The sequence below is a fragment of the Dioscorea cayenensis genome, chromosome 11 (genome assembly GCF_009730915.1).
Source record: "Dioscorea cayenensis subsp. rotundata cultivar TDr96_F1 chromosome 11, TDr96_F1_v2_PseudoChromosome.rev07_lg8_w22 25.fasta, whole genome shotgun sequence".
Taxonomy (NCBI): Eukaryota; Viridiplantae; Streptophyta; class Magnoliopsida; order Dioscoreales; family Dioscoreaceae; genus Dioscorea; species Dioscorea cayenensis.
The window spans coordinates 11,616,233-11,629,821 of record NC_052481.1 but is presented as its reverse complement, the minus strand read 5'-3'; the positions used below and the strand labels follow the sequence as shown (position 1 = coordinate 11,629,821).

At 36.5% G+C, this 13,589-nt stretch overlaps 1 long non-coding RNA gene across 1 annotated transcript; it reads left to right on the top strand.

Annotated features, from left to right (window-relative positions):
• Positions 1-4,717: 4,717 nt before the first annotated feature.
• LOC120271500 lies at positions 4,718-7,173 on the top strand. Its single transcript, XR_005540046.1, has 2 exons — positions 4,718-4,748; positions 6,986-7,173. It is a non-coding gene; the product is annotated as an uncharacterized LOC120271500 (long non-coding RNA).
• The last annotated feature ends 6,416 nt before the right edge of the window (positions 7,174-13,589 follow it).

Here is a 13,589-nt window from a genome sequence, read left to right as displayed (position 1 = left end):
GACGACTCCATGCTAGAGATGACGTTCCTAGAGGCGGTAATGATTCCTTGGGAGGTGGAGAGGACTTCCTAGCAGGCGGGGTAAGGGATCCCCTCTTTCAAAGTGGGGAACAGCTTCCAGTGCTCACATTGTGCAATTTCAAGGATGAAGATGAGAAAGACCTAGATCTAGACCGAGAGCGAGACCGTGAAAGTGAGCGGGAACGGGAACCCGAGTCTGAGGATGACCACAACACCGAACTTGAGTGGGATCAAGAATCCGAACAGCACCGTGCTTGGCCGGGCTTCGCCATGGCTTCAATGGAGGAGGGGGAGGAAGAAGAGGAGAGTTGAAACCCTAGGTCCCGTTTAAAAAAGCCTAGAATGAGTTCAGGGTTTTGAAAATGAATGAGAGAGAAAAGATGTGCTCATTTCAAGGGAACTGGAGGGAAGAGGGGGATAGTCTGGCTTTCCTTATTTCGGATGTTCATTTGTGCTATCATTTCCCCCACTTGTGAATGAAATGAGTTTTGAACTAACTCACTTCAGTATTTTTTTTACTGAAGTGAGGGGGAAGCCAATCTATAAAAACTTGTTTTCTCTCACTTAAAAAGTCTTTTTTGAACTCATAGAACTTCATCTAACACAAAAATTTTTATGTTATAGTCTCACGTTTTAACAAATGAACACCAAAAGTACTAGAAGTGATATTACTTCTCCCACTTCTGAAAGTGTCATTTCGCCTACTCCTCATTTTAGCTCACTTCTCCCAAATTTTTGGAATAGCACTTAGATTGGATAGCATTGGATGTGCGCGGCGTATCGTTGAGATTTAAGATGATACCATTGGTATTTTTTTATTTCAATTAATTTTTATTTTTGAGTATTTATTAATATTTTAAAAAATAATATAATTATATAAAAAATTATGAATACTTGTATTATAAAGTAATTGGTGCATTCATTTCTATCTATGAGAATTCGAAATCCTACATGTTGTTTGTCAATAATTTTTTTTAATAAATATGAGACAAACATATCCCATTTTAAAAAAACCAATCACATGTATAAATATGAAGTTAATACTTTACCTTGATGATATGTGAGTCCTAGATTTGACCTTGAGTCCTAACTGAAATGAATACCTTGCACAAGAAACTGAGTGCAACTAGCCTAAGAGGTTGTTGACTTATACACAACCTGATTTTTTAGACTCATATGCAACTCATCAACCAATCTGCAACTTGATTTTTTAGATGCATTAATTAATTGTGGCAATGTTAGCCTTGTCTTGCAGCAGCAGCCAATTATCCAATTTATGATTTGTTATACATTCTTTTAGATGCCATAGAATGCATATTAAATTTAGATGCCACTTGTGTTCGTTATCTCATTTGTTTTTATTTATTTATTTATTTAATTAGTCCAAATATTATACTACTTTCAATTATGGGAATGCATTTCATGTTCTATGTAAAGAAAGTCATTGATTAAATTTATGTTATTAATGAGAGTGGTTTTTGAGGAAAGGTCTGTTCAATGGACATTAATGGCATGAAAACCTAGGAAAGTCAGCTAATGCATGAAAACCTTTAAAATTTATCTAGTTTTATTTAATATTTGAGAATTGGTTTTATAAACTCAATTAATTAGTCAATTTACTCACTATCATTTAATAATATGTTTATTTTTTAATGGATGAAGGAGGAATTTGACAATGCACTAGTAGATAAATACAGTCAAGGGGTGGATGAGAATTCTATTAACCAAGACAAATTATGGGATGAGGTAGCCATTGGAAGTCGTAACAAAGTGATAGGAAAAGGTAATATTGTTAGGCAGATGTCTTCATCCACTTACAAGCCACGCTTGGGATCTTTTGAATCAAATGAACAACTTCACAATAGAGTTAAGGAATTGGAGGAAGAGCTTGCCAAGGCTTGTGCTAAGGCTGATGATCGGATATAAGCTGAGTCAACTCATCGCGAGTTATTTGAATCATCATTGCTTGCCGCACTTCGTGGCCAAGGTATTGACCTTTCTAGCATGTCTATTTTTGCTCGTATGCCACATGCTTCTCGACCACCGACAGGAGAATCACAGACACATGCCGATGAGCACTCTCCAATGCCAAATAGAGTTCATATTTCTCCATCTACCAATAATTCTCTTGAAGACATGGAGGATGATGTGTAGGATTTTTGATAATATACATGATTTATGTTTAGAGTTTTGTGGATTTATGTAGATTGGACCTTATTATTCTCATGCTATGATTGTAATAACAATTTTGCTTATTTTACAAATATTGCAATATATATTTTGATGAAATTAAATAAAGGTTTTATTATTAAATAAATCCATTTATAAATTTTTTAAAGAAAACTGTTCCAAATTTTTTGACAAAAACCATGCCAATATCCTTACTAAATTTGAAACTGTGCCTAAAAAAGTGACAAAAAATGTGGCAGCAACTATATTATATTTAAAATTGTGCCAAAAATCATGACAAAAAATGTGACAAAAATTGTCTTTGTGCTAAAACCATGTCAAAATTGACTGTATAAACCGTGACAAAGCAAAACCATTCCAAAAACAATGCCAAACAAACCTTGCTAAAAACTGTGACAAAACAAACCATGCTAAAAACCGTGACAAAAAAAACATTGCTAAAAACCATGACAAAACAAAACCGTACCAACAAAGGTCCCAAATAAATCGTGCCAAAAATTGTTACAACATAAACCGTGCCAAAAATGATACCAAATAAACCGTAACAAATACCGTGACAACATAAAACCGTGCCAAAACACAACCGTGCCAAAAAAATGTGACCAAACACCGTGCCAAAAAATATGACAAATAAAACTGTGCCAAAATAGTGACAAAATACCGTGCCTAAAACCGTGACAAAACAAAACTGTGCCAAAAGTAGTACCAAAAAACTGTTCCTAAAATCAATTTGTCACGGTCTTTTTGCCAAAATCCGTGCCAAATCTATTGTGCCAAATTCTTGTTTTTCTTGTAGTGTGATCTATGTACATTGATAACATCTTGAATATAATGAGAATATCTGTTTAATAAATTAGTGATTTATCTTTTTTTTAAAAATATATATATAACGAAAGCATTTATGATTTTCACATGTTGTATTCTCACAATTTTGATGGCCGTTTTGACTTCCTTGAAAAGCTACTTAAACTGGCTTGATATGTTGTTTTCTCCATGTCAGGATAGTTTATTATGGTTGGTTTAGTTGCTATTGTTCAACCACCATCTGGTGTTACATCAACCTGGAGAGAATTACTAATTATTTTGATTAGTTGAAGTAATGCATGAAGGGCATTGCCATCATGAAGATTTTCGGTCAAGCTCTGGTTTTGGCCATCCACCCATCTGTCGGAAGATGTGACTCACTCAAAAGGCATGACTCAACAAGTGGTACATGCCGTCAACTAGACTTGTAATTATTGGACAATATTGCCATATAATATTTATCTTAAGGTTTCAGTTACGAGTATTGCATTTACAAGATAAAGCATCATGTAATCCAACAGCAAAGAGAGCAACATTAGAAACAAGCAACATCATAAAGAAAGTCATTGTGCATTACAAAATATTATGCAGATGGTGCCCACATTTTTTTTTCTTTTTCTCGATAAAGGTGAAAAATGAAATAGAGTTCAAAAAAGTACATTGAAAGCTAGGACGATGACAAGGAAAAATTCCTTACCACTGATTTATTCTTTTCCCTAATGATATTTCAATGTTGTTGCGAACTTTTAATTACAGTAGTCTTTCATGATGTAGCATGAGTTCCCATTCATAGATGTTCTTTATTATGTTATTTGAAAGCTTGAATTACAAATTCAATTTCAGCAGCAAATCTTATCTCTAAACATGGGGCTAAATGAACATGTAACATTGTAATTGTGGGCCCCAGCCTTGTTTCCATTCATTTGTAAAGACCTTTCAAGCCGGGATTCTTGACCTCGTTCCATGCAAACCTTGAAAACCGAGAGAATCTTGTTCACATTATTTGGTAGCCATCTAGTTCTCACTTTCTCTCTCTAGAAACCTTCAAGAAAAAAAGGTCGAGATGGAGCTCATTGAGCTTTCTTCTACTCTCTCTCTATCTCACCATCAAAGGTTGAAGCTTTTGGTCTCTTCATGATCACACTAGTTTGCTTAGTGTTTTTTTCGCCAAAAAGCAAGATCCTTCCAGAGCCACAAAGCATCTACTCATGCCAAACCAATCATGCGTGGCTCTTCACATGTCCTGAGTCCATGGTTGAGGAGCTCAAAGGAGACTCCTTTTGTGTTTTATTTTTGGCAATCGGTTGGGGGTTGTGGCTGATGAGAAGTTGGAGTTTAACAAGATGTTCAATGATGGTATGACTAGTGATTCGGTGCTTGTTGATGATGTTGTCATTGTGACTTTAAGGGATGTGTTTTATGGGTTGAAGTCATTCGTTAAAGTTGGTGGAGGGACTGGAACTATGGCAAGAGCTATAGCTCATGTTTTTCCTTGTGATTTAAGTACACTATTCTTGATCCGCCTCATGAGATTAATACTGTGAAGGAAGCCATTAGTCTTGTTGAGTATGTTGGTGGTGTTAGGTTTGTCTCTGTTCCTCTTGCTAACACCACTCTCTTGTTGGATAACTTCTAATACCCCAACATATAGCATGTCAAAGCCATTCTCACGCACCCCAAGAAGTTGCTTTTAGTGTCGATCTGAGTCTTAGAAGTTGAAGGATTCTCTTTTAGGTAAGTAATCCCCGAGAACTCATGTTTTCATTATTGGAAGAATTTCTTTTTCTTGCCAAAATTATTATCTATTATTTTATTATGATATTCCTGTTTATTGTTATTAATCATAAAATTATTTATTGTCGAATAGGTATTTTCATGTATTTCTGATTTGTGGCCTTAATTAGCTATAGACTTAGTATTTATGTTTTGGTATGTTTTTTTTTGAATGACTACTACTTATCTTGAAATGTTAACGCATCATATATATTAGAATATTTGGTTGTAACCAGTTCCTTATTTATCTATTTGTTCGTATACGATGGGCTTACGATCACATTATGGTATGAGGATAAGATCAAAGCTCTTGAGTTAATATATAGTCGATGCTTTTATGTTTTAAAGAGTGTATGCTAATTATTGATAATATTGAGACGATGTACAGTTCTGTTGGGCATATATGTGTTTAGAGAAAATGTTAATGGGGGTGAATGTTAGATGTGAATACATCAAGAGAAATGTTGTACTATAACTCTGAGGCAAGGTTGAGTCTTGAATGTCAGGTTTTAACTTACTGTCTAGTTTGGAGATCATAGCTTTTCCTTGATGGTATCCTTACTAAAATTGTGAGGTTAGCACTTGGGAAATAAATTAAATGATTTGGTGGTTTAGAGTCAATATTTCAAGGTTTATTGGGCTGGATTATTACAGATTTGAGACTTCGACATTCTATGTTCATGCATGAAATTGATAGAATGAATTTTTAAGTTATGATAATGAGTTGAATGGGAATTGGGGCCTAAATTCGGAGGTCATAGAAGCACAATTTCCAGATGATTAAAAATTGAAAAGTTGTAATGATTTCTTTGATCTATCTACCTGCCAAATTTCATATTTATTGGATATATATTCTATAAGATATGATCAATTATAGTTGACATGTCTTGGAGGTATTATTGTGTAGACATGCAGATTTAGAGGCCAATTTCGGATTTAATATGTAAAAATTAGGCAAAAGTGTTCAGAATGGAAAAATATTCCTTATTACCATGACCTTCAATTTGCAAAAATTTCATGTTTATTGGATTTATAGATTATGAGTTATGACCCATTAAAAAAGACTTGCACATGATGACATCTATATGCAGAATCTTCAGACTTAACATGATCTTTCTCATTCTTGGAGACTAAAATTGGGTCAAGTATTAAACAAGGAAAAGGTTCAGAATTTTCCTAAGTTACTTACTACAAAATATCTTTGCATCTGATGTTAAATTCTGGGAGTTATGCATTTTGAAATGAGACATATTAGAAGTATTGTTATGCGAGCTTGTGAGATATAAATGTGCATAGTGATTAGTTTTTTTAGTAATGATTTGGGAAATTATTTATTTAATTTTTGTAAGTAATTTCTGTATTTTTCAGTTATTTTTTTCCTAAATTGGGATTATGAAATTGTATATTTCGTTTGTTTGAATATTTGGAAAAATTCATGAATATTCTGCATTTCAACCTTGAGTTTTTGTTTGAATGCTTTGGTCTCCAAATGAGCGATATGCAACCCTATCAGTGGGGGGTTAAACCCTGACCTTGTCGATAAGTAATTTTTGGGAAAGTGAGACTCGAGTTTCAGCACCGTGTCCGTTCGGTGAAATAATCAACGGCCACCGGTATTCAATCTCGGGTCACCGAGGGTAAATAAATGATATCTCATTATTTTTGGCTCGGATCCGTCACCGAGGATAAACAAATGACCTTTGGCACTTACGAGTGAATTTGGAGACATACTCTTGAATTTGTTATTTTTTTGGGTTTGCCCTTTTGATTTTTGAATTTCGCAAAAAAACACAAATATTTGTCCCGCCTTTGAAATTTTCTCGTATTTTTTTGATATCGTATTTTCGGGTTTTGAATTCCGAATAATCATATTTGTAAATATTCTTTATTAGAATATTTCACTTTGTATTTTGTTTTGTTTAAATTATGTTTTGAAGACCTATGCTCATTTCTGGCGAATAATTATTCGCAGTTCAGAAACCCGGTATTCTTTTGATTTTGGTTATCTTGAATAGCGTTACTACTTGAGAACTATACCTCTGTTGAACCATTTATTTTGTATTTGTTTAAACTATGTTTAAACTTTGAATTATTCTTAATATCTGAAATCGAGATTCGTAAAGTCTGTTGTTTTAAAACTATTTCTGGATTACTTACTGGGCTAGTGAGCTCATGGATTTTCTTTAAATCCTTTTCAGATCAAAAGTGATAGATCGGCGTGGATCTTGAGAGATTGTCTGTAGTTGTTGTCTTATCCTATTGTAAATGTTAAGTTCTTGTTATTGTGTATCCCTGTATTTTGTATTTTGGACTTCTATATCCAAGTATTGTGTACTTTGTAGAGTTTGTAATCTTGTAACTCAGTTGGGTTATTATAGTTTTGCCAGTCCTGAATCAGATTTTGAGGCCTTGCAGGCCTATGGGGCTCACGCCTTGTGGGTCTGCAGCCGTTTGTCTGCGCACCGGGCCTGGTGAGCCGGGTTCGGGTCGTGACAGTAATAGCTGCCATTAAAAGGAAATCTACAGTTTTTTATAAAAATAAAAATATGCTATATATTGAAGATATATAATAAACAAACACCATAATTATTATTGTTATTATTATTATTATTATTATTGAAAAAATGAGAAACCAGATTCATTCATTATTATATAGGCAAGGCACTCCACAATTAGCAAAAGAAAACCAAAAAAAAATTGCTAAGTGCCAAAGTTTAGCACCATGATGATAGGCAGACATAACTACAATATAAAGACTAGCATGAAAATTATGCATGTATTTGGTTTCTTGATAGGCCTGTTTGTTTAGCCAACATCCGCTTATCAATGTCAGTAGGATACCTAAAAAACAAATCAAAAACATATGAGATCACTAATGAAGACACATAAAAACAAAGCAAACAATGCTATTGTACTTGAAATAAAGTCCATATTGTTGGCATAAACCCATTGGCCCAAAACCAATGGAACAAACCAATGGATTATAATCCATTAGCCCAAATCCAACTCCTCTTAATCCATGGATCACCCAAACAGTGGTTGGCTTAAACCATTAACCTAAACCATGAACTTAATCCATGGATTAGTGCCCATGTGTTTAAGGAAAATGGTGGTTTTAGTTGCCCTATATATATGTGAGCCTATTCTCATTCTTAAACACAACCTTGAGTGAAGAATCAAGTGAAGAAGTGAGAGTGAGAAGAAATTAGAGAGAGAAGAAAAAGTGTGGAAAAAATATTTAGAGAGTTAGTCCAATCTCCTAGTATAAGAGAGAGTTCGGTTTTCTCCTTGTTATTAGAGAGTTTGTAACTCCCCGCAATTTTTCCCACTTAGTAAATTCTTCTATCTTTGCCCGTGGTTTTTTTACCCTAATTGTTTAGGGGTTTTTCCACGTAACATCTTTTGTGTTCTTTATTTTTTTCTAGCATTCCTTTTTATTTATTTTTATCATTGCATCGCTTCTATTCGATCCTACATTTTACAACAAGTGTTATCAGAGCTAGATCTTGGTGTAATATATCTACTTATCGTATGCTCTGTGGTTGCCACTATTAGTGGATCCTCCACATCAAAAAATAAGTTGGATAATTATTCACCTTTTGAAAGATCGACATCGCTCTTGCAAAGAATTTCTAATAGAAGCAATGGCGGCAAAATATGAGATTGAAAAATTCAGCGGGAGTAATTTCTCACTGTGGAAGCTGAAGATAAAGGCAATCCTGAGGAAGGACAACTGCTTGGCGGCCATCACCGAAAACCAGCTGAGGTCAAAGATGATAAGTGGAATGAGATGGATCGGGAACGCTGCTGTCGATCTTCATCTCGCACTTGCTGATGGAGTTTTATCAAGCATATCGGAGAAGAAGACGGCGAAAGAGATCTGGGACCACCTCACTAAGTTGTACGAGGCCAAGTCACTCCACAACAAAATTTTCCTTAAAAAGGAGACTCTATACTTTGCGTATGGCAGAATCTACTTCAGTGACGGGACACATGAATACACTGAACACTCTATTTTCCCAACTCACATCATTGGGACATACAATAGAGTCAAGTGAACGTGCAGAAATTCTACTCGAAAGTCTACCAGATTCGTATGATCAACTCGTCATCAACTTAACAAATAATGTCCCCACGGACAGTCTAGTTTTTGACAATATTGTAGCTGCTGTTCTGGAGGAAGAGAGTCGCCGCAAGAACAAGGAAGACAAGCTAGCAAGTTCACAACAAGCGGAGGCTTTGATGGTGACGAGAGGAAGACCAACAGAACGTGAATCTAGTGGGAGTTACAATCGTGGTAGATCAAAGTCGAGGAGTAAGAAGACTTTCAAGTGCTACCACTGTGGCAAGAAAGGTCACTTGAAGAAGGATTGTTGGAGTCTAAATAAAAAGGATTCCAATCCTCAAGGGAATGTTGCAAACACTTCAGATGATGGAGAAGCCATGGTGTGTGAAGCAGCAACTACATCAGGTAAAAGATTTACTGATGTATGGCTTCTTGATTCAGCAGCCACTTTTCACATGACCTCCCGAAGAGAATGGTTCCATCAGTATGAACCTATCTCTGGGGGATCTGTGTACAGCTGTAACGATCAAGCTTTGAAGATCGTTGGCATTGGCACTATCAAACTGAAGATGTACGATGGCACGGTTCGGACCATACAAGAAGTCCGACATGTGGAGGGCCTCAAGAAGAATTTGTTGTCTATAGGACAACTTGATGATCTTGGTTGCAAAATTGAAGTTCAAAACAAGATCATGAAGATAATTCGAGGAGCGCTTGTATGCATGAAGGGAGAAAAGATAGCTACAAATCTATACATGTTGAAGGGAGAAACTTTGCAAGAAGGAGAAGCTTCAGTTGCCACAAGTAGTCCAAGTGAAAGATGCACAATGACATGGCACAGGAAACTTTGGCACATGTCAGAGCAAGGAATGAAGATTCTTGCAGAAAGGAATCTACTTCAAGGTCTCACAAAGGTAACACTACCCTTTTGTGAACACTGCATTGTAAGCAAGCAGCATCGACTCAAGTTCAACACATCTAATTCTAGAAGCAAAGCAATTCTAGAATTGGTTCACTCTGATGTGTGGCAAGCACCAGTCACATCCCTGGGAGGAGCAAATTACTTTGTATCATTTATTGATGACTATTCCAGGAGATGTTGGGTGTACCCTATTAAGAGGAAGGGTCGATGTGTTTCAAGTCTTCAAATTTTACAAAGCGCTGGGTGGAACTTGAATCAGTGAGAAAAATAAAGTGCTTGAGGACCGATAATGGAGGAGAATATACTAGCAAAGAATTTGATGAATTTCCGCAAGCAAGAAGGCATCAAAAAGGCGCTTCACTACAAGCATACACTCCTCAACAAAAATGGAGTGACAGAGCGGATGAACAGGACTCGTTGGAAAAAAACAAGAGCTATGTTGGGAGTCAGAGGCTTAGATAAGACGTTCGGGTAGAAGCGACCAAGCATCGCTCGTTATGTGGTGAATCGGGCCCCATCAATCGCAATCGAGTTGAAGACACCGATGGAGATGTGGACCGGTAAGCCGCTTGATTATTCGAACCTTCATATATTTGGAAGTCCTCAGTATATGTAATGTACAATACCCAAGAAACTACAAAACCGGATCCAAAAATCCGTAAAATGTATGTTCTTAGGATATGCCGATGGTGTTAAGGGGTACCGCCTGTGGGATCCCACTGCCCATAAGGTTGTAATCAGCAGGGATGTTATCTTCATAGAAGATAAAGAACAAGAGCAAGCAGATGGTGAAAGCACTTCAAAAGAAAGCACAGAGACTACAATAGTACAGGTAGAAAAAGAAGCTGAAGCTACACCAGAGCACGAGGTACAAGAGCCAGCTGAATCTGAAGTTCCAAAAGTTCGGCGGTCAACTCGTACAAGAAAGGCACCAAGTTGGCATTCTGACTATATTATAGAGGGTAATATTGCTTATTGTCTTCTAACTGAGGATGGAGAGCCATCAACTCTTCAAGAAGCACTGAACAGTTCAGATGCATCTCAGTGGATGGCAGCAATGGAAGAAGAAATTTATATGCTCCAACCAGAAGGTTTTGAAGAAAAAGGTAAAAAGAACTTGGTTTGCAGGTTGAACAAATCTCTGTATGGTCTAAAGCAGGCGCCAAGATGCTGGTACAAGAGATTTGATTCCTTCATCATGAGCCTTGGATACAGTAGATTCAATACAGACCCTTGTGCATATGTCAAGAGGTTTGAAGAAGAAGATTTTGTCTTCTTGTTGCTGTATGTTGACGACATGTTGGTAGCAGGCCCCAACAAAGATCTTATCAAGGAGTTGAAGGCACAATTGGCTAGGGAGTTTGAAATGAAGGACTTGGGACCGGCAAACAAGATTCTAGGGATGCAAATTCACCGAGACAGAAATAATAGGAAGATTTGGCTTTCTCAGAAGACTTATCTGAAGAAGATCTTGCGGCGGTTCAACATGCAAGACTGTAAGCCAATTTCTACCCCACTTCCTGTTAATTTCAAGTTATCCTCAAGTATGTGTCCTAGCAGTGAAGAAGAGAGGATGGAGATGTCTCGAGTACCGTATGCATCAGCGGTGGGAAGCCTAATGTTCGCCATGATCTGTACAAGACCAGACATTGCACATGCAGTGGGAGTGGTAAGTCGGTACATGGCGAATCTTGGTCGAGAGCATTGGAGTGTTGTTAAGAGGATTCTCAGATATGTAAAGGGAACCTCAGATGTTGCATTATGTTATGGGGGATCTGACTTTACTGTAAGTGGATATGTTGATACTGATTATGCAGGTGATCTTGATAAAAGCAAATCCACTACTGGATATGTGTTCACACTAGCAGGAGGAGCTGTGAGTTGGGTTTCAAAACTGCAGTCAGTCATGGCTACATCAACGACAGAAGCAGAGTATATGGCATCTACACAAGCCAGTAAAGAAGCAGTGTGGTTAAAGATGGTGTTGGAAGAACTCGGGCACAAACAAGAGAACATCACTCTATATTGTGACAACCAGAGTGCATTGCATCATGCAAGGAATCCAGCATTTCATTCAAAGACAAAACATATCAGAGTTCAGTACCATTTCGTTCGTGAGAAAGTTGAAGAAGGTACAGTGGACATGCAAAAGATTCATACCAAGGATAATCTAGCAGACTTTATGACAAAAGCAATCAACACTGACAGATTCATATGGTGTCGATCCTCTTGTGGTCTGACAGAGACGTAAGCAACATCGAATGGCAAGATAGGAAGAATGGTGTGAAGATCTGATTGCCTTTCAATCAAATCTTCAAGTGGGAGAATTGTTGGCATAAACCCATTGGCCCAAAACCAATGAAACAAACCAATGGATTATAATCCATTAGCCCAAATCCAACTCCTCTTAATCCATGGATCACCCAAACAATGGTTGGCTTAAACCATTAACCTAAACCATGAACTTAATCCATGGATTAGTGCCCATGTGTTTAAGGAAAATGGTGGTTTTAGTTGCCCTATATATATGTGAGCCTATTCTCATTCTTAAACACAACCTTGAGTGAAGAATCAAGTGAAGAAGTGAGAGTGAGAAGAAATTAGAGAGAGAAGAAAAGTGTGGAAAAAATATTTAGAGAGTTAGTCCAATCTCCTAGTATAAGAGAGAGTTCTAGTTTTCTCCTTGTTATTAGAGAGTTTGTAACTCCTGCAATTTTCCCACTTAGTAAATTCTTCTATCTTTGCCCGTGGTTTTTACCCTAATTGTTTAGGGGTTTTCACCGTAACATCTTTGTGTTCTTTATTTTTCCAGCATTCCTTTTATTTATTTTACTGCTGTACTGCTCTATTCGATCCTACATTTTACAACACATATATCATCCAAGATATTCAGAGTAAGAGCACTGTTCACTGCATATGCTTATGTAGTTAAGACACAAACAATTTAGTGTAATATCTCATTAAGCAAACAACTCACGGATGTAAAAAATGTGCGAATAGCCATTTCTTAAGCACCATAACTGATCTCTCAGGAAGTCCTCGTTGAGGCCTCCATACAGGTTGCTATTTAAAAGCTACATTATTTGCGGCTCTTGGTCCACAGACACCACTTGCAGTTTATCATTCCGAAGCTTGGAACTACCTCTTCACTGATGACTTCCATTTCAAATGCTTTATTTCTCTAATCATGTAATTGACCAGATATCAAATATGCCATCCACTTGAATTGCTTTGACATTGTGTGGAGAGCCATTGATAAATATGGAGCAGCACTAATCAAGCCAGCAACAGATTGAAAAGCCTGGATAACTGCGTGTGCTTGTTGACAATAATGTGTGTACATCCTACAGACCTACAAGATGTCAAAGGCAATACGTAGTAAAAAGAAAAAGGCAAGATAAGGGACGAAAACATTTTACATTGACAAATAGTCAAGATTTCATCAAGTAGATGGATAAAGAGTGGCATATAATTTGAAGAACAAACGAATAATCAAAAGAAGCATCCAGCTATATCTGCCAGCTCATCTAGTTCATCATATATAAAATTAAATATAATTATTATGCCACAAACCTTGTCAAACTTGTATTCCGAAATTTATTAATGTGAAAAAGATCAGGTCTAGCAAATAAAGTATGCAAAAAGTTCAAAAAAAAAAAAATAATAAAAAAATAAAGTAGAACAGCAAAACATATATGCACTAATGCAAGAAATACATGCATATGCTTGAAGAAGTTATTCTATTGCAAATATAATTTTCATGGAGCAGCAATTACAAAATACCTCAACATGGAAAAAGGTGGGCATTATAAAG